Consider the following 21,464-nt stretch of genomic DNA (forward strand, 5'->3'; position numbering starts at 1 on the left):
CCTCGCCTTAAATTTCTGAATTCAATTCATATACTTCTAAAACTTGCTTGGAGATCGCTTTATAGCTGCAGGGGGCTATAATTTCAAAAACACGCACTGGGGATCACGCCTTGTGACTCCCAAAAGAATTCCATATTATACAATTCATTCATAAACCGAACAACAAAATTTGACTATGTCTCCCCTGGCGGCCCCACATACAGGCCAACAGACCCCCTGAAAATTCCAGACCTAATAGACTTTGCGGTGACATAAACCATTCCCCGCAAAATAATAAGCACACAGAACCAATTGGTTATATATATAAAGTTTGTAAGCTCATACAAAAAGTTAAACCTTCACTTCAACATCGAAGCTGACATGGACTGCTCTACCGACCCTCTTGAAGAAGTGTTCGTGGAGGGAGCCACAATCTAAACACCTCAAGCAAGGGACGTGCAAACCAAAACTTATCTGCAAATTGAACGGCTATTCCGAAAAAAAAGTCCCTGCGGCGTACCTGGCGAACCAACAGATCGCCGTCATCAAAACATTGTCGTAAGGAAGCAACTCGCACAATTAATCGAGCTCTAAAGCAAGAAACAGAAAATGCATAGCTGCGGTACATTAAAAAGCATTCGCCAACCGGTACCAATCATTTTATGTGGAGGGATCACGCGAATCTCAGCTTTCAAATCAAAACAGTCACTCCGATAAGAAATTCATCTGGCAGCTTGGTCCGCAGAGACGAAGATAGAGCCGAAACGTTGGCTTCACATCTCAGAACCCTGCCACTGGTTCAATTGTCCTACCACAAATCGAATCTGAATCTATTTTCCTACCACCATTGTTTAAGCCGAAGTGTAAATTGAACTTCCTAACTCTCCTATTAAGGTTATTTTTGTAAGCTCTTTAATGGGATCATAACTCTCGGCTACTATCCGAAAAAATTTTTAAAATCTATTATCAATATGATACCGAAACTCAGAAAACTCCACACAATTTCGTCATCCTACAGACCAATTAGTTTATAATCTTGTCTCTCTAAATTGTTCGAGAAATGCTTTCTTGCTCGCATAATACTATATCTGCTCATCAATTTGGCTTTCGTCAAAAACAAGTTAAAAGAATAACATCAGAAATACGCACAGCCTTTGAGCATCAGGAATATTGCGCTGCAATGCATGCCTGATTACACTAACAAGCTTCTTGAGTTGTTCTGTATAATAGAATCTTAGCTGTAAGGTGCAACGCAACAACACTCTACGACTACATCATCAATGATGAAGTCCCGCAAGGTAGCGCGCAAGGGCCTACTATGTTCCTCTTACACACAGCGGATATTCCCACGAACAAGCAGCTAATAATATCTACGTTTGCTAACGACACCGCTATTTTAAGTCGCTCGAGGTGTCCAGGACGAGCCACAACACAGCTAGCAAACCACCTCCTCATAGTAGAGAGGTGACTATCTGATCGACGGATTACAAGAAATGAACAAAAACGTAAACACATAACGTTTACTCTCAACAGGCAAACATTCGCGAGCAAAACATCCACAGGGACCTAGGCATTCCTACCGTGAAAGATGAAATAGCCAAACAAAAAGCTTCCTACAATGAAGAACTCTCTGTGCACCCCAATCGCCTCGCAAGAGCCTTGACTTTTATTTCCAGCCGATCCCGTCTGCAACGCAAGGACCTGCCAAGCCAGCAATAACTTTCGGGTCCCATTAAGCAAAATATCAGTCATATGACTATTAGATTAATTAGTTTAGGATTTTATGCACTTATTGTTTGTACCCAAAGGGAGAAGATTCAATAAACAAATAGCAAAGCATAAAAAAAAGTTTTCATTTTTTCTGATTTTCGAAAACTGTTGTAAAGATTTCGGGTAATATTTTAAAGTGGATAGCCGAAAAAATTGTTGTTAAATGATACACTTTAAAGTTATTAGTCAACAAAAATCGAAACATTTATTAGCTCAGAACTTAAAGCACTGCCTGAGCTGGGGATACTTTATATTTATAATATAGTGACGATCGCACCGCAACAAAAGTTCTTATTATTAAATCTACCCTGCTTCTGCTTTTATTCTGATTATAAAAAGCAGAAGGATTTTTGTTCTGTTTATTTGCGTAATGACCCCTCATGTTGTTGTGTGTAATTCCTGAACTATGACCATTGCATTTTGTAAATCACGTAGATTCATGGAGAAAATAGTGTATAATAATAAAAACTCTTAAACTTGTCTTCCTACGTTTTTTTTTTATTAATTTCCGATGTGATTGTATTGTTTCTACCATAGGTCATAATAGTTTTATAAATTAGTAGAGGTAATTTTCTGTTAACTGTACTTAAATAATACATAATGGATATTTTTCTCTGATTAATACACTTAAATACGCTAAAGACAAATTCAAGTCTGGCCATTAAGGCATCGAAATATAACACCGTACCATTATGGGCTAGGGCATCGTTTTCAATTCCCGTTATTTTTCTTCCTAATAAAGATAAGGCAGAATTGTCCCATGGATATTTCATCTGATTCCCTCCAGGTTACATAGTTTTAGATTTACATTTTAATACTTATTTATCTTCTTCAACTTTATATTCCCTAACAGATTTGATTATCTAAAATCTCATAAGATGTGTCGCACTTATTATTTGAACCTATCATCTCTATCTCATAATCGTCCACCGTTTTTATTCTGTCAGAAAACTACAATTTGTTTTATCAAATATTCCACATTTAACATTGTTTTGTTGGTTACCGCCTGATGGTTTGTATGTTATAATATCGCTTACAAATCGGTCTCCGTATTTATACGTTGTTTGTTGATTCTGTTGGGGGTTGTCCTTCTTTGGTTGATGATCCTGCTCGGGGTCGTCCTTTTTTTTCGTTTACAGACCGTTTAACTTTGTATCTTCCTTCTTGTTCAATGTTCATTTTGGCGAGGGATTGCCCCTCAGCCTGTGTTTTTAATCTTCTTTTTTCGTGCTTATGGTTTCGATGATTTTTTATTAATTTTTATTTTAAAATGTTTTTTGAATTAAATTTTTTTTCTGATGGTTATATGTTTCGATGATATTTTTATTACCTTTCTGTCAGTCAATTTTTGGTTACGATCACTATTTTGAAAATTGAGGTTTAAGGGGATTATTTCATTAAATGTATTCCTTAGTTTTTTTGATCAACACAAACGTTTAATTTTGATCAACACAAGCATATTATTTTCGTCGGTTGTGTCGGGTTTTTAGCCGCGCTAAATTAATTTTTAACTAATTAATTATTTTGAAGCTCTGTTTTAGATTTTAACTGCACGTCCCCACGTTGGGCGCCAATTAGTTTTCTCTAGTAAATTTTATAAAAAATGTATACTTATTTTTATATCACTTATTAACTATTACAAATTTTCAATAGGTCGAACTTATCTTTTTCACTGCTTCATTACTTTAACTCGATTTACTCCACTGCCCGATTCGGCATTCAAAAACGGACTGTCCTGCCTCAAGTTTAATGATCAATAACCAACCCTCGGCTTAAGAGATTTATTACGAAAATTGATAAAGAGAATGACTCAAGAGAGCCGGGAAATAGGATGTTGCAATTTGCCAAGTAAATTGAAATCTAAATTCGGGCGGAAAGTGGTGTTTACATAGCGGACTTTAGGGATCGCTTTGGGGACCTTTTTGTTTATGTTAGCGGTCTCCAGGGTTCTCTCTGGGGCTCCGATGTTAATAATACCTGCTTGGATGTGTACAGCATCCGTTGGATGCGGACTGAGTGAAACTGATCTGGGTCGGAATGATTTGGAGGCGTAGTTGACAGAATTAGCTGACCACGGATCGGGTATGTCAGAGTTATTTGGATATTAGCTCTCGGCACAAAGTTTTTTTAAAATGGGTAAGAGCTCCTAAATAATGTGACATATAACTTACATGCATATGTTCTTGTATTAAGTATTCTTGCTTTCATCACAATTATACTTTACATTTATTTATACATTGGAAAGCGATTTTAATTTGGTAATAACAAAAGTAGTTTGTAATTTTTAATTTAGGTTGGCTTTGAAAACATGCGTTAAAGCTGTTCAAAATTTGAAAGCGTTTTTTTTATCAAACGGATATTAGTACATATAGAGTCAAAATCTGCCGAATCAAAAAAAAATTGTTTTGATGTCATTATAATTGAAAACATCTTAAAGATATATTTTACCATTCCAAAGATATAGATTAGTGAATAGGTACAACTTATAAACTGGAAAAGCAAAAAAGTTCAATGAAAATCGGACCTTCGGAACAGGGGTGGCATGCTTGGCAGATTTTAACTCATTCATAGCGCTGAAAACTCGTTCGTAGATAGTAAAAGAAGCGTAAAAAAGAGTGTTACTGTTAGTTTTTTTGGCAGCGTATACGGCTGGACTTTGACTAAGCAGCCTGAAATATGCATTGCTTTAAAGAAAATGTTACATTTCAGTTAATATACTCAGTGCAAATAAATTCGCTATTAGAATTTCTTTCCGAGAACGAAATCAGTTAATAAAACGAATGTAATTTCCTGAATAGTATGGAATCGACGTATGATATATTGTTAAACCGGCAGTAAATAATAAAACAAAAAATTATTTAATCGAGTTCCTTAGCTATCAGATACTGAGATTACTGAGCACAATATACCACGATCACTTTAAAGGTGTGTGTGTGCTAAAAGCCTAGTTGGCACTACACTAATAATCTGACAAAACAGTCTTTTGCTCTGTATAATTTTTGTATTTTCTATTTTATAGGCAATGAGAGCATTCATTGAATCAAATTTCAAGTTGCTTGACATAGACAGCGATGGAATAGTTGGAGTAAAAGAATACCGCTATAACTGCATAACTAGAGTAGCAATTAACGATATAACACTAATTAACAAAGCTTTAGAACCATTGCTGAACGTAAGTTATATAAGATATATATTTATAGTACAAATCAAACGAGAATATTTCGGTTATTTTGGACGATGATCGGAAATGTGGAGGACTTTTATTAGATCGCTACAAAGAATTATATGGCCAGTTCTTGAGTAATACGGCCGACAACCACCCAGCCGTTAACCTTTTTGGACCCTTATAAATAATTATTTTACACTTAAATGTCTTCGCTGTTGTTCAACTACTATTTATTAAGTTTTATTTGTAATTACTATGACTTTAAACTTAGTACCATGTAAAAATAACACATTCATATCATTTGTGTAGAATCAATCGTCAGATGACCAGTTAGTAATTTGAAAGGTTTTTATTTTAGCTAAGTAAAACTGCTCTCAGAAGTTGAAAATAGGCTAGAATGTTGATTTGCTCTCTTTAAATGGCTTTTAAGTTATAAACCTCTCTCTCAAAGCTTATTAGACTACGAATATTTGTTGAGTTAAATAAAAGTTACCTATAATGAATTACCAATAAATAAATACATTTTTTTTTAACACTGCGGAAAGAGACTTTTTTGCGAAAGATGAACAATAAATGAAATTAACTTCGGCCAGCCGATGTTTCTATCGTGGCGAATGGTTGTCGCTACTCCATCGTTTGGCCAATCCATCATTTGGTCCTCAAAGGTTATACGGCGTAAAGGTTACAGCGGCGTCTTTGATGATCTTCAGATGGCTGGCTAATTTCGCATTGATCAAGAGCACCGGTCATCCGCTGTTAAGCTCACGATTATTTTACCAAATTTTGAAGAAGGTTGTTCCTACGGCTTTGTCGCAGTTTGTGTGTCGTCAGTATATTGTTACTTTCTGGGCAAGAAGGTTTAATTGAGATAGATTCTTTGTATTCTATTATGTATTCTATCTGATTTCAGCCTGTGTTGAATGCAGTTGTCTGAAATTTATTTGTTCCCAGTCTTCAAAATCGTAAGTCCCTTCTATTACTTTTTAATGCGGTATATTTATTGTGGTCAATAAAGTCATTACTTATTTGTGTTTATGCAAACTTTGTCTCCTACCTGATAACTTACGTGGTATAGGGCCGTTCGCAGAGTCTTCTGCATTTTTCTTTACTTTTTATATAAAGTTTGTTGGTTCGACAGGGTTTACCTGTGACGAAATGAATTGTTTTGTTGCATTCTACGGTTGCTAGAAGCATAATGTCAATGGTATCGATAAGTTGTCAGTCTATTTTTAGGCAAAGAACAGTTTTTGGTATATCAGGCTGTGCAGATTTGGGGAATTTGCAATAATAATACAAACATAATTGTTATGATTGATTTTATGGTTTCTTAATGAAAATAGCGATCATTTTCGCCGTATATTGTTAAATATTTATATTGACGAGACGAAGCAAAGGTGTTTTGATGTCTATAATAACCCGCGAGCTGAAGGATTGAGCACACTCTATATTTCGTTAATACCCAATTCTGCGTTAGTCGTCAAATTTTTTACTCCATATAGATAATTTTTAAAGAGTTCCAGGAGTTCCTTTACATTTAACGCTATCTGCTCTTCGTCATTGCGCATTGCACGAAAAATCATGGCTATGCTGTGAGGTCTCTGTAGTAAGGTCAAAGGGTTTTATTGGGATCGGGAAACATGAAGGTTACTTCATCCGTTGTTAAAATATTCTTCAGTCTTTATTCTTTTTCAGCTTCATTTAAATTTATCTCTTTCTAGACCGATTTTTACCAATGTCGCCTTCCTTACCAATGTCGCCCTTTAAAAAATGTATTATAAAAAAATTTGTAATAACTAGAAAGCCCCAAAAGGATTTAAGATTAAATAATGATTTCAGTTTCCGGAAGTTGTCATAGAAAATACTGGGAGTACATAAACGACTTAGGATCTCGTCGACACGTTTGATGTCATTCTCTCATTTTTAAGAAAAAAGTATTACGTTCTATGTAGATGTAACAGATCTATGTAGAACTAGGGGCGTTTTCTTTAACTAAAAACGACGTTTTTTTCTATCATCTTTCTCTCCGCTAGCTTTATCTGTTGGAATTCCAATTTTACGCCCAATACTGGACTTTTTCCAAAAATTGACTTTTGAATAAAAATGTTCCTCATCCGATGGGATTATGGCAACCGTGTTTATGTTATACGGGAGAGACTCAAAAGTTTTTTTGATTATAATTGTTTTAAGGCACCAGTATCTCTTTAGAGCTTTATAGTCCTGGTACTGTAGTTACTTCCATCTAAATTGTAACGAACTGATTTGTTTACTTTCTGCTCGCTACAAAATTCGTGCGGCTAGCTCAGTAGATTTTGTGTGTTCGTCCCCACCAATAAACGTGTCGTTCAGTGAGAAAGCACAGAATTCACGGATTCGTAGTGGGTTTGTTGCGGGTATAACTATAGACGGCTCGGTAATTTGCTTGTCCTCGGTGTCTCCGACGGTTTGGGTTGTCTCTATGTCCTCTCGCCTCGTTGACACGGTGTGAAGTCAAGGCGAAACGCCAGGAGGCTGCCTCGCGCTTCCCTTTGCTTCTACGCCTAGTGTAAACGAACGTTCCACTCTAGCTTTACCCTTTCGCTTACTGTCCGTACCGTTCCTGTGGGCTGTGGCATCTTCCTTACGTGGCTGTTGCGGTGTGGTGTCTTCAAACTCTCACGTTCTCCAAAGTCTCCCATTCTTCAAATTCTCATGTTTTCCGTTCTCTCTTCCTCTCCAACCGCTCTTCGTCACGCTGTTAGAACGCGCGTTCGCCGCGAACCTGGTAAGCGGCCGGCCATCTTCTTCTGCTGCTGTGATTTGTGTGGAGTTATTCAACTCCTAGAGCTTTTCTTTTGTTTCTGGGTTTTCAGATTATGTACCTACCCTCCCCAATTAGGAACATATATTCCTTCTTTAAGGCAACCAACCCACTTCTGTATTCTGGCTAGGGTCAGCTTACGGATTCACATTTAGTGCTAATTGCTTAAGTGCTAAATAAAGTGTTCCAGCTAAAAATTTTTCATATTTTTATAGCCTTGCAGAGGGTATAATGATTTCAGACAGAAGCATGCAACGCAGTGAAGGAGACGTTTCCGACCCCATAAAGTATATATATTCTTGATCAGCGTCACTAGACGAGTCGATCCAGCCATGTCCGTCTGTCCGTCCGTCTGTCCAACTGTCCGTCCGTTTCTATGAAATCTAGTCTTTCAGTTTTAAAGCTATCGGGCTGAAACTTCCCCAAAAGTCTTCTTTCTATTGCAGGTAGTATATAATTCGGAACCAGCCGTATCGGACACAAATATATTTTGTAACTCCCATAGGCATTCTCGAAGTAAAAATTAAAATATATTTATATCTTTGGTGTTTTTTAACATATAACTTCCTACGTTTGGATTTTTTTTTGGTTTTTTAATTGGTTTTGAATTTTAAATTACATTTTCCAAAAACTTACGACTATATCATATAACTGGCATAGAAACAATCGGAAAATTAGTCAACAAATATGAAAAAATTATATAATTAATGTTTTTTAACATATAAACTTCTAAGTTTAGAAATAATATTTTTTAATTAGTTCTAAATTTTGAATTAAATTAAATAATATAGCTTTCATAGAAACGATCGGAAAATTGGTGGGAAAATAACATGAAACAAATTATAGCTTAAGTCCTTTTTGAAAATATAACCTTCAAAGCTTGGAAATAAAATTTTTTAATTAGTTCTGAATTTTGAATTAAATGTATAGCTGTCATAGGAAAATTGGTAAGAAAATAAAATGACACAAATTATAGCTTTGAGGCCTGTTGACATTTTATCTTATAATATTGGGAATATAATTTGTTTTATTTTCGAATTTAATTTAATATATAGATGTCAAAAAAATAATCTGAAAAAAGAGAAGGAAAAAACCTTTCTTTTTAATATCACTGAAGCCAGCAAAAATCATTAAAAATTTCGCATGGTGTCACTAAAGTTGATATGATACAGTCTTCCGATTTTGATAAACTTGATCTAAAAATTCGGAACTTATTAAAAATGTCATATCCAAGCATAGCTGCTTTAGGAACGATCGGAAAATTTGTGGGAAAATAATATTAAACAAATTATATCTTCCGTCATTTTTGACACATTATCTTATACTATTGGGAATAAAATTTTTTGTATTTTAAAGAATTTCGAAATAAATTTAATAAAAATCGGACAGCTGTCAACGAAATTGTCGGAAAAATAATTAAATATTTATTTTAAAAAAGTTGTTGTGAATATCAGTGAAGCTAGCAGCAATCATTAAATATGTAACATGGTGTTACTTACGTTGATTATTTCTTATAACTGCAAGGGTGTAATAACTTCGGCTTGCCTAACACAAATTAAATCTAGTATATGATACTAAAATTAATATTTGAATAATAAGGGTATTGTGGGATATGGATATAATGAAGGATTAACTGCCTAATTTCCACAACCTCATATAATATTTCATCAACCAAAAACACAAACTTGTTCCTATCCCTTTTCTTTAAACTGATCTATATCCATGATCATTTTTCTGTGCGTAGCCAAAAATTAACACGCATCAATTAAGACGCAGATGAGAGAAATTCCAGACACATGAAATACGACAATACTAATTTCGACAACAATTTTGTCAGTACCGAATTTTGATCGAATTTTGAAGACACGATCCCAGGTAAAAACGAAGGTAGCCATTACCTGTGAAGGACAACGAGAGGTGATCCTTGCAACGAAATCGACGACGATAAGAAAAGGACGACATACAGCAACGGTGTGGCCATAGACAAGCACCAAGCAAATATGCCACGTTCACTATAATAACGTGTGTGTGCTGAAAGCATAGCATTTCTTACCTGAAACCTACAAAACACATTCGTCGACTTTATACCGGCACTACACTAACAATCCGAGAGGAACAGTCTTTTGCTGTGAATAATTTGTATATTCTCTATTTTATAGGCAATGAAAGCCTTTATTGAATCAAATATTAAGTTGCTTGACATAGACAGCGATGGAATACTAGGAGTAAAAGAATACCTTATAACTACATTACTAGAGTACCAATTGGCATTAACTCCAAATTTATAAAGCTTTCGAAACATTGCTGAACGTAAGTCGGTTATCAAGGACTATGACGGGAAACGCGGAGGGACTCATTAAATCACTACAAAGAACTATATGGGCAGTTCTTGGGTAAAACGGTTGGGTATAAATAATATATTTACACATAAATGTCTTCGCTGTTGTTTAACTACTATTGATATCGTTTTATTTGTAATAACTACGACTTTAAACTTTTTACCTTGTAGAAATAACCCATTCATACCCTTTTATGTAGAATCATCAGATGACCAGTTGGTAATTTTTAAAGCTTATAAATTAGTTAAGTACAATTGCTTTTAGAAGCTTAAAAATAAGCTAGAATGTTGACTTGCTCACCCAAAGTAAATGAAGACATTTATAAACTTCTCTCTTAAAGCTTACTAGATTTTGAATAATTGTTGACTTAAATAAAATTTAACAAATAACCAATAAATCAAATTCACCTTTTTTTAAACACTGCGGAAATACTTTTCTGGGGGTAAGAAACCAATGATGAACAAGAAGGGAAACTAACTTCTGAAAGCCAATATTTTATAGTCTTGCAGATTATTCCGATCAACAGTTTTTCGATTTTTTTCCTATGCCGTCAGGTATGGTTAATGGGCTGCTTCTGATACAGCTCAAGGACGCATTTGATGGTTGCCATTCGCTAAAAGTCATGCCAGAGACTTTTAATTCTATCAGATATGCCTCCAGTTTGGCTTTATTGTTGTTGCTTATCCAGCCTTGCCTTACTTGTCTGCCATTGTGCTTATTTTGTGTTGTGTTGATGAAAAGGGTAAACGATCTTCTGTTTACCGTCTATTTGTCTTCCACTTGGACCACTTGCTTTGTCGTGTCCCGACTTTCAAATGTAACAGCGAAGAACATATTGCTACACATGCATATCTACACAGAGAGGACATATCTCTTAAAATTTCGATAAGAACAAAGCAACATTTTAGTTGTAGGAAAAGACTGCTTCTGACACAGTTAGCATATTAATAGCACCCGCCCTCTTATTAACATATACGTGTTCTGTCGCAACTGGCATAATCCAAAAATTTAATTGATTTTGATTTGCTTAGAGGTTATAAAAATGTATAAGTATAGGTTTTAAGTTAAGTTAAAGAATAATCTTTTGTATAGTATTAAGACTAATTTTGTAATCAAAAGATACCCAATAAAATTAATCTAACAAGTTAATGTTTCTTAGATATCTACACGAACGTGCGGTCCTATTCATTACCTGACAGCAAAAGAAGGGAAACATGCACAAGCCTAATGGCAACGACCTCATGTCCAATAAAATTATTCGTCCAGGTATGGCATTGTTCCCCTATTCCCGGGAGAGCGCGCTATTCGTCGTTTTTCTTTTTAAGTACATTTTAATAAGAAATAATAATAAAAAACATAAACATATAAATAAATAAAAAAATAAACAAAAACTAAAAACAAACATCTGCTCTTATTTAATCATGTTGTTATTTCTTATTCTCGATTCAAAGCATATTCAATAACACTGAGTTATGTTATCTATTTATTGTTATTTCATTAGGATTATTATTTTTAAAGTGATTAAAGTGAGACTGTTATTGACTTATCACATAGAAATATTTTTTTAAAAACGAACTATTTTATAAATCAATTGATTTGGAGATGTTTTTCTATGATCGTGACTTTGAAAAATATAAATAAAATTTTTTTTTGAGTTGTAAAAAGTTTATTTGTTTTCTATTTTAAGATGTATATATACTACAAAATGTCTTCCTTATTTATCCAGCTAGTCTTTGAAACCCCAGCCACTTAACTAAGGCTTTATTTCCTTTTCGTCTTAACTAGGTATGTATGGGGGAATCGTGTTTGTTTTTTAATTCTTTATAGAAGCCGTCCTGAATCGTACTACCAAATAAATCTTCAAGAAAGTATGTTTTCTAATTTTAAGGATTTCAGTTGTATAGTTTGGTGTATACCCTTTCTCAAAAACAAGTTTATATTTACTAATACGAACGTGGTCCCCCTTACGAAATTAACTTGACATAAATATTTTCAAGTGATTATAGGACCTTTGTAATATTGGTTTTTCAATGGAAGAATTAACATTCCTTGGACACATTTTAATTGTTCTATGCACTCGATTATCATATTTATAACATAATTGCTTATTCATTTCGCCATATTAGTTCTTTAAGAGTTCTATTAAAATGTTCAACTATAGATGCCTTTAGGATACTGAAGATTGAATAATGATTTATCCTATAACTTTTCATTAATACTTTAAATTTCGAATTAAAGAATTCAGTACCATCATCAGTTTGCAAGTTTTTTGGTGTTCCATGGCCGCTGCTTTCGATGGCAACAAAATTTTCAATCGTTCAACTAACTCATTAACATTATTCTTGTATACATAGTTTGGTTTTGACTTCTGAAGGGTCATGTAACTAAAACCTGTTCTTGAGCGAAGTAGAGCGAGTAGACGTTGTAGGATTGAAAGTATTTTCTATCAACTTCTTAATATAATGGCTATTTTTGTGTGCTCGTCTACCCTTGATTAGGTTATTAGTATTAAAGCCTACTGTATGTATATTCGTTTCTAATATAGTTTTATATACATCTTTAAATCATGATCATTATAGTTTTCACTTTTACTAAGAAAAATTAGAGAGTGCAGATCAGGAGTCAGATCACAACTCATTTCACTAGAAGATGTTATTATCTTTAATTTTTAGTTCTTTATTACCGTATGTTAATGAATTGTTTGCAGTTTTTTTAGGTCCATAACCATAATTCAATTCCTGTGGTTAAATTACTGATATTAAAATCATAATTATAACTAGTGCTTTATCTTCTAGATTTGCGTCCAGACCCATATCGACCTCTTCCATATACATTGATAAAGATGTTGCCCCTTCTTCTTCAATCTTTTCCGTCTTCTTTTTATCTTTTTCTACATCTTCCTCTGTATTCGTCAGTGAAAAAAATTCGTTATAGGAATTAATTTAATTGGAAAACCTTCGTAAAGTTATATTTCGATTAGATTGGAGGTCTTTCTCATTAGTTGTAAAGTATAAATCGTCCAACTCTTTCTCTTAATCGTCATATTTTGTGTATTTACTCAAATCACGTTTTACTTTTATATTGTGTTTTACATAAGAGATGTCTTTTAATTTTTAATTTCCCTAACAAGTTCATGTAAAGGTTCGGTAAAGGGTTTAAAAGTTTCCTGCAATTGTAAATTCGTCTGATTTCTGACTTTTTTGAGGTCATCGAATTTTCGCTTCAACGCGAACCTAGCTTTGGTTAACTGAGACAAAACATTCATCGTAGTATATTTTATAAACTTTATAGGGATAGAATTAAATTTCATGTTAATAAACAAATTTTGTTTCGTAAACGCTATTATCTGTAATATTTATATACCATTTCCTTTGATAGCTTAGACTTGGCTTTGGATGGTAATTACTTGAACAGGAGGGTACGGTTTCTGTACTGCTTATGTACTGTGGCTGTACTGTAGCTGTACTGTATCTTTACTGTATCTGTATTTATTTGTCAACTTTTACCTGCTGTTCTAGTCTATTGTTGAGAATAATCAAAGTTCTTGTTCACTAGACGACGATCGATGTGAAGTAAGGACTTAGACTGAGAATATCTCACGCGTGCGGGTCCACTTTTTATATCATACAGAACTCACACGTACACGTACCCCCACATTGATTTTCAACCCCCAAGTGTAAATATACCTGTTATGACTCCACATCTTCTACGAAAGAAAGTAGAAAAGCGAGGCACAGATGGCCACAGTTCTACGTATCGAAGTCTTGAACTCTATCTTAATTCTATTGTATTCTATAACCCAAATATTTTAGAACTTTTCTAGGTGGCTGAAGATTTTCAAAGCTATCGAAGTTATGTATATTATTTTTATTTGTATTATAAGCAACCCAATGTGTACTACTTGATTGTGATTTATTTAGGTTCACTACACCACACTCCCGACATTTTGGTGCTTCTGGGAGTAGATCTCTCATAAATACACGTCTTAATTGAGGGATATTTTGCTTAGCAAAACATGTAATATCGATATTTGGTAGTGGTCTATTACGTAGCAGAGAAATTAGTTTTTTTTAACTCCTTTCTCCTTACTATAGGGCTTGAGAAAGAAACCATAGCCCTTTCTATAGGAATTAAGATATAATCCTTCTCCAACAGCAACACCTACCAATTGCTACCAAGAGCGCTGAGGGCCGTCAAGATGGGCACGATTGGTAGAAAACCTCCAATTTTGGGTATATTAATTACACGAGGTACTTTAACATTTTTCTTGGTTCCCCATTTTATTGATGTTTAATCATCAAAGATTTATCATTGAATGTACTTTATTGAAAGATGCAGATGTACATAGATTGAAAGATGCGTTTAATAAGCCAAAAACAAAAAATTTTAGTTAGAAATATTAACGATGAAAACGAGAAAAATCTACCGCCACGATGTAGTGTCCTCTTAGCGAATACAATTAGAGCTCTAATTGTCGGGCCTTCCAATTGTGGTAAAACTAATATCATGCTAAGTTTAATAGAAAGTCCCAATGGACTAAAATTCGAAAATGTTTATATATTTCAAAAAGTTTATATCAACCTAAATATGAGTACTAGGAGAAATTAATCAAACCGATAAAAGGAATGCGATATCATACATTCTCCCATAATGGCGGTGTATTAGGCCCCAATGAAGCCAAAAATAATTTCATTTTGATATTCGATGACGTAGCTTGTGAAAAACAAGACAACATAAGATCATATTTTTGTACTGGTCGACATAAAAATATCAACTCTTTTTATTTATGTCAAACATATAGTCATATACCGAAACATTTTATTCGTGACAATGCTAACTTTATTATAATGTTTAAATAAGATGATTATTATATATATGATATGAATTATGAAACATTTGTAAAAATTTGTCAAAAGTTTTCGGAGGATAAGCACGGCTTTCTCTTGATAAGCAAGGATGATGAAATGGATAACGGAAGGTACAGAAAAGGATTTGATCAATTTATTATGATTTAAGAAGTGATATCAATAAAAGCTAGTTTAGATACCTACAATCCCACAGTTTATTAATAGAATTCAATATGTCTAGATCAGTTACATTATCTTTGAATGGAAATAGTTCCATTATAAACAAACTTTTTTCCACCTAGCGAATTGAATGGGCAATATGAATGCGCTCTTATTGACTTTAATATGTATAATTCGATTCCAAATATTGAAGAAAAAAATAATTTGTTTCACATCGGTGACAATGTTATTACGATTCCTGTTGGATCATACGAATTGAATGACATCACCGATTTCATTTACAATAAACTAAAAGACTATAACCTGGAAAGAACATTTAAAATCCAAAGTAATAATAATACACTCCAAGTTGAAATAACTAACTTACGAGAGCCAGTTTATTTTAATAAGGAACGGTCGGTTGTCCAACTGTTTGGCTTCCATCAAAAAGTACTAGAACCACATCCTACAAAAACCCTTTCGATCAGAACAGACTGTGAACATATTACAAATTAATACAATTCGTTTGGAATTTAATATAATCAGCGGTTCATATGTTGATAATACACCGAATCATACGTTACATGAGTTTGGCATTAATGATCCACCTGGGTGTAAAATCACAGTGACACAACATAACCTTATTTATTACTATGATGAAATAAGCACACTACCTATACGCTTTGTTGACCAAAACGGTGATTTGGTGAATTTACGTGGTGAAAACGTTTCGATTTGCATGCACATTCGGCTGATAGAAGCCAAGCATTACTAATTGTCAAGCTATAGAAAGAGGACCATTAGTAAAAAAAAGCTCATTCACTTTGAAAAATAAAGTATTTTTAAACTCGTTAGGATTGGAGCTTCGAGTATAATATAAAATGTGAAAAGGAAAACAATGAACGAAGTTTTAAATGTTCGAGAAAAGGTTCACTCAGATGAGAGTATTTCGTATGATCAAATATTTTAACCAAACGCCCTATATCTCTGGATAACCTTCAAAGTGAAAATATATCAAAACCTTGATGGAGCAGTGCAGACGAAATTTCTACGGGACCCCACTTCAACTTTTCTGTACCATAAAAATTTTTGGGATTTGCTGAGGATTATAAAAAAGTTTTGTTAAACTGTAAACACGAACTAGTAATGTTGCTAACTAAGAATCTTGACGAACAAACCAGAAATGAACAAACTTTTAAACTGGAAATGATGAATATAATGTAGCAAACCCCCTTATAACTCCGAGGGATTTTTTAAACATTAAGATGTACGATATTATTAAAGTGGTGTTAACCTACCAATCGCATTCCGGAGTTGGAATTCCTATGTTAGCCCGAAACTTAAAAACTTTAAATTGCATTTACACGAAATACAGAACTTATTACAAATAATTTATCAAACTTAAAAGTTCTTTTGAATTCTGAGTCATATCTATATGATAATTAATATGAATGTCGATTTTAGTAGGAATCAGTATGCACACCTTTATGAAATGTAAACAAGATTTCAATCTAGTTACTATAATCGAGAGTCACAACCATTTTTGACCCCAAATAATTTAATTTCATATCAAAGCGAATCAGTGAAAAATCGTCCTATTGAAGTGAGAATAGAACTCAGGACACCAAGTCATGAAAATACCGAAGCTTATTGTCTCCCTATACATGATCATTTAGTTGAATATTACCCATTAAACGGAGTGGTACAACGAGTTGTTTAAAGCTAAGAAAATTTTTCGCTATGCCTTTATCCGCCTATGATTTTGTGGATGGCCTTTTAGAATTATCGTTACAGCAAGTAAGCTTTATAAAAAATTCATTTAGTGGACAGTTAGATCTTGTGTTTGTTTCAGGCCCGTCTGAAATCACAGTAAGTAGAAATGACGCTCTTGTTGTATCTGAAGACCGATATCATCCAACTATGGAACTGACAATTTGCCTCCCCTGCTCTGATACTCTCTCTTCTTGTTTCTCCAACGAAAATGGGGTGTTTTCGTAAATGTGACTATAACAAACTTAACGATATGATTTCTCATTATTTTTGGAAAGACTTGTACAATTGCACAGACATTGAAAGATGTCTTTCAACCTAATTTCATTTCAAACCTAAATAGATCTCCTTTGTTTACCAATCTAACACTTATAAAAAGTCCGGTAGACCAGCAGATTTTTCGAAATATGTGATGGCTCGAACGGATTTTAATGTTCTCAACAGTCATTGCTATTCTATGTATCTAAATCGATGTAACTTTGAATTTTCAAACGATCCGAAGCAGTTTTACAAACTTTGTTAATGCCAAGCGTAAGTTATCGGCATTGGCTTCATCGGGACGTCTAAATACATTGGGGGCAACGACGGATTCTGAAATTGCTGAGTTTTTGCAAACTACTTATAGTTCGACAGCTTGGTCAAATTCGAACTACCCTAATCCCTTAAATAGGGCACATTGTATTTTTCCCCTGTAATCACCGAAAGCTCTCTCTTAAGAGACTTACCAAAAACAACACCAGCTTGTTCTCCCGGTCTAGATGGGCTTCCTAGATGTGTGCTTAAGTTTTGTGCGTCAACCGATTCTTGTAAACCGATTCTTAAACTTTTTAATTTGTCTATTTCATCATCAGTTTTTCCTTCTATCTGGAAGGACTCTCTTATTATTCCACTCCATAAAAAAGGTGCGAAGGCGGATGCCTTAATCATTTGAACGTATTATCACTTCTCATTTGCAGCATTTATGTTCCTCGCTTATATCACCGTGTCAGCATGGTTTTCTTAAGCGAAGATCGACCACCACCAACCTTCTTGAATTATTATCTTTTGTAATAATAGGGTTTAAAAAAAATGCAGGCTGACATTGTATATACAGAATTTAGTAAGGCCTTTGATTCCGGTAACCACTCACTTCTTTTATTTAAATTAGATCAGCTTGTGTTTCCTGGTAATCTATTATCTTGGATTTCATGTTACTTGATTGGTATTACTCAGAGGCTTATATTCAAGAATGCTGTTTCAAAATTTATCTACGTGACATCTGCAGTGCCTCAGGGTAGTTATTTGTGCCCTTTGCTGTTTACTTTGTTTATTAATGATCTTCCCTCAATCATAACACATCCTCGTTTACTAATGTATGCTGATGATGTTAAGCTTAGTTTATCATATAATGATATAGAGTCGGGATTGAACTTACAGTCAGATATTGATTGTTTTCATGGATGGTCTAAGTACAACCTTTAAATTTGAACTGTCTTAAATGCAACGTTATGACTTTTTATAGGTGTACTCCTACGTTTATCAGTTACTTTTTTAAAAATACGCCATTTGACCATATATATTCAGTTAACGATTTTGGTGTTCTTTTGGACCCTAAACTTAATTTTGATTGCCACATTTTGTCCACTGTTAACAAAGCCATGAGTGCTCTTGGGTTTATAAAGCGTTGGTCAAAAGAATTTGATGACCCTTATATGACCAAATTATTATTTACCTCCCTTGTCCGTCCTATTTTGGAATATTGTTCCTCGGTTTGGAGTCCGCAATATCAAGTGCACATCATATTGAGTCGGTACAAAAAAATGCCTCTTATTTGCCTTCGTAGTTTGAACTGGGAACAAAAGGTAAGGCTTCCGTACTACCAGAGTAGATAACAATTGCTTAATTAACCTACACTCATAAATCGTAGAACAATGCTTGGTAGTATTTTTATACGAAATCTTATAAGAGGTGACATTGATTCTGCAGATCTTTTAAATCGCCTAACATTCAATGTTCCTGTTAGACTAACACGAAATTATTATCTTCTTTGCCACGATGCACATTAAATTTTTGTATGCACGAGCTCTTTCGCGTTCTATGTAATAACTATAATAAACTTTATCATTTAATTTGCATTTCAATAACTACCCCGGTTTTAAAAACTAATACTTCAACTCATTTGCTTAATTCTTAGTTGTGCCTCTTATTTTCATTTGTGACCCGTTCCTATTTGTTTTATGTATGTATTTTCCTCGCGAACTCGCATTCTCGCCCAAATTGATAAAGGGGCCGGCGCGTAACAAGCATGTGCTTGGTGTCGTTGGGCCACTTGTTTGTACTGTTCGAAGTTCATCAACGTCCATAAATAAATTTTGTCCACATTCATTAAAAATGAGGGACATATCAATCCTCCCTTGGACTTTCTTAAAAGGAGGACCATTGCGTATTTCGACTCTTTCAAAGGTGAATCAAACTGCCGTAAAAGAATTATTTACATATGCCCAATTTGACTGCAATATTATTATAATAATTTGGATGCTGAGAATTCCTCTTCAACAGTATGCGCTGACGGGCAACCTGCCCCGGCTTTGTCTGTAGTAAATTTAAACAGCTATTATGACATAATCATACTGTTTGAAACTTGGCTAAATTCGAAGTTGAGCCCGACTGAATTCTTTGAATTATTTTAAATTTTGCGTAAAGATAGAAACTGCAGAATGCAGTGCGAAAAAGGAGGTAGTGTCATCGTGGCCTTAAATTTTATTGCACTGTAATTCGAATCCATAATTATGACTAGCCGGTTAGCGCAGTTGGCGGTGACCGTGTCTGGCTCTTTCGGGAAGACAGTGATTCTGGGCTTTACTGGGCTTCACCTAAACAACATTTCTAACATCTATGCCAGCGTGGCGGACTATGATGCCATATGTATGTGCAGCAAGAGACTTCTGCCCCAGTTCTTTTTTCTGGACGTGTGAGCCACAAGCACCTGCTATGGTGCCCGGGAATATGCATCATTATTCGTATGAAATAATTGTTATTAATAACTGTTTTGGTATGGGCTTTACACAAATTAATAAGAATTTCAATGATTTGCATAAGCTTCTTGATTTAATCTTCTGTTCTTGATAAATAGGCATATTAGTTCCGTCCGATGCACAGGCACAATTTTTGCCGGCATAAGCTACATTGTATTCGGATCGTGCCATCTTGGTAAGCCTCCCTCTTTTCCAAAATAACGAGAATAAATATTTAAAGTGCCTGGAAAATATTAGTGCGTAGAGTTCGTAGGTCGCAGTCTTTTATACCGAATTTACACCTAAATAAAGGCATACGATTTTTTTGGGTGTAGTTTTGAACTGTAGTACTTTGCTATCAAACTTTTGTATTGAAGCTTATTGTAAAACCTTTCCTTCGACGATTAGAAATACTCTTGACAGCATGATCCGTTGCAAGGTACGAAATTCCTACAGTTTTCCTGATTTACTAAAGGACTGCTGTTCTGTCTGCTGCCGGTTAAATTCTTTAGCCATGACCGCGTTTGGCAATTCCTCCAGGGTCTGGAATTCTTTTTTTTCGTTAGCCGCAGCTTGGTTGCGCCCGTTTCTCATAGTGTTTTTAAACCAGCGATCAACTCGGAGACCATCGGACAGTCAATGGTATCAAATTGACACCTAAATAAAGGCATATTGTTGCCAATTTTTTTTTGGGTGTAGTTTTGGTTCCCTAGGGGATTGCCTGCTATCCTTGAATTGTAGTACCTTGCTATTGAACTTTTGTATCGAAACTAATCATAAAACCTTTCTTTCAACAGTTAGAAATACTCTTAACAGCAAGGTCCGTTGCAAGGTACGGGCTTCCTAAAGTTTTAACCTAATCATGTTGTTATCTTCTTTGTCTCAAGGTAAATTCCCTTTTATATAAAACATTTCTGGAGTCATGGCTGTCTATAAAAGAGGAAATAAATGTGATATTTCTAATTAAAGGTGAATTGCTAAAATCAGCAACATAGCTAAATTTTCTAATCTACATGGCTTCATGCCTATTTAACCTACGATGCCCAATATGGACACGATTTACACAGATTTTCCAAAGCTTTTGACAAGGATTGTCACTCTTTCCTAAAGGCTAAACTTTCCAAAATAGGCTTTCACTGCTCTTTCTTGATTGGGTTGCATTGTAGGTAGATAACCGACGTTATCATTTTTAAGTGGGGTCTGCATTGTTCCATTATTAAAAAGCGACATCAGGACTTCCTAGGGTAGTTCTCTTGGCCCTTTTCTTCTTAATATTTTTTTTTACTCTTTCAGCGGGTATTATGATTTCAGTTAAAAGTTTTCAACGCAGTGAAGGAGACGATCCCGATCCCATAATATAGTATATATTATAGTTATATTTTCTATAGTATATATATTCTTAATTAACATCTCTAGGCGAGTCAAACTAGCCTTGTCCGTCCGTCTGTACGTTTCTACACAAACTAGTTTCTCAGTTTAAAGGCTATCGGGAAAAAACATTTCAAAGAAGAAAAAACGCTATAGTCGAGTGCCTCGACTATCAGATACCCGTTACTTAGCAAAAGGGAAATGGAGATATTTAAGCAGCATTTCTTGCCTAATCTACTAATTCTGTCAAATAAATGTGGTCAAAAAATAATATAT

The sequence above is a fragment of the Drosophila biarmipes genome, unplaced genomic scaffold, assembly GCF_025231255.1.
Source record: "Drosophila biarmipes strain raj3 unplaced genomic scaffold, RU_DBia_V1.1 ptg000004l, whole genome shotgun sequence".
NCBI classification, from domain to species: Eukaryota; Metazoa; Arthropoda; class Insecta; order Diptera; family Drosophilidae; genus Drosophila; species Drosophila biarmipes.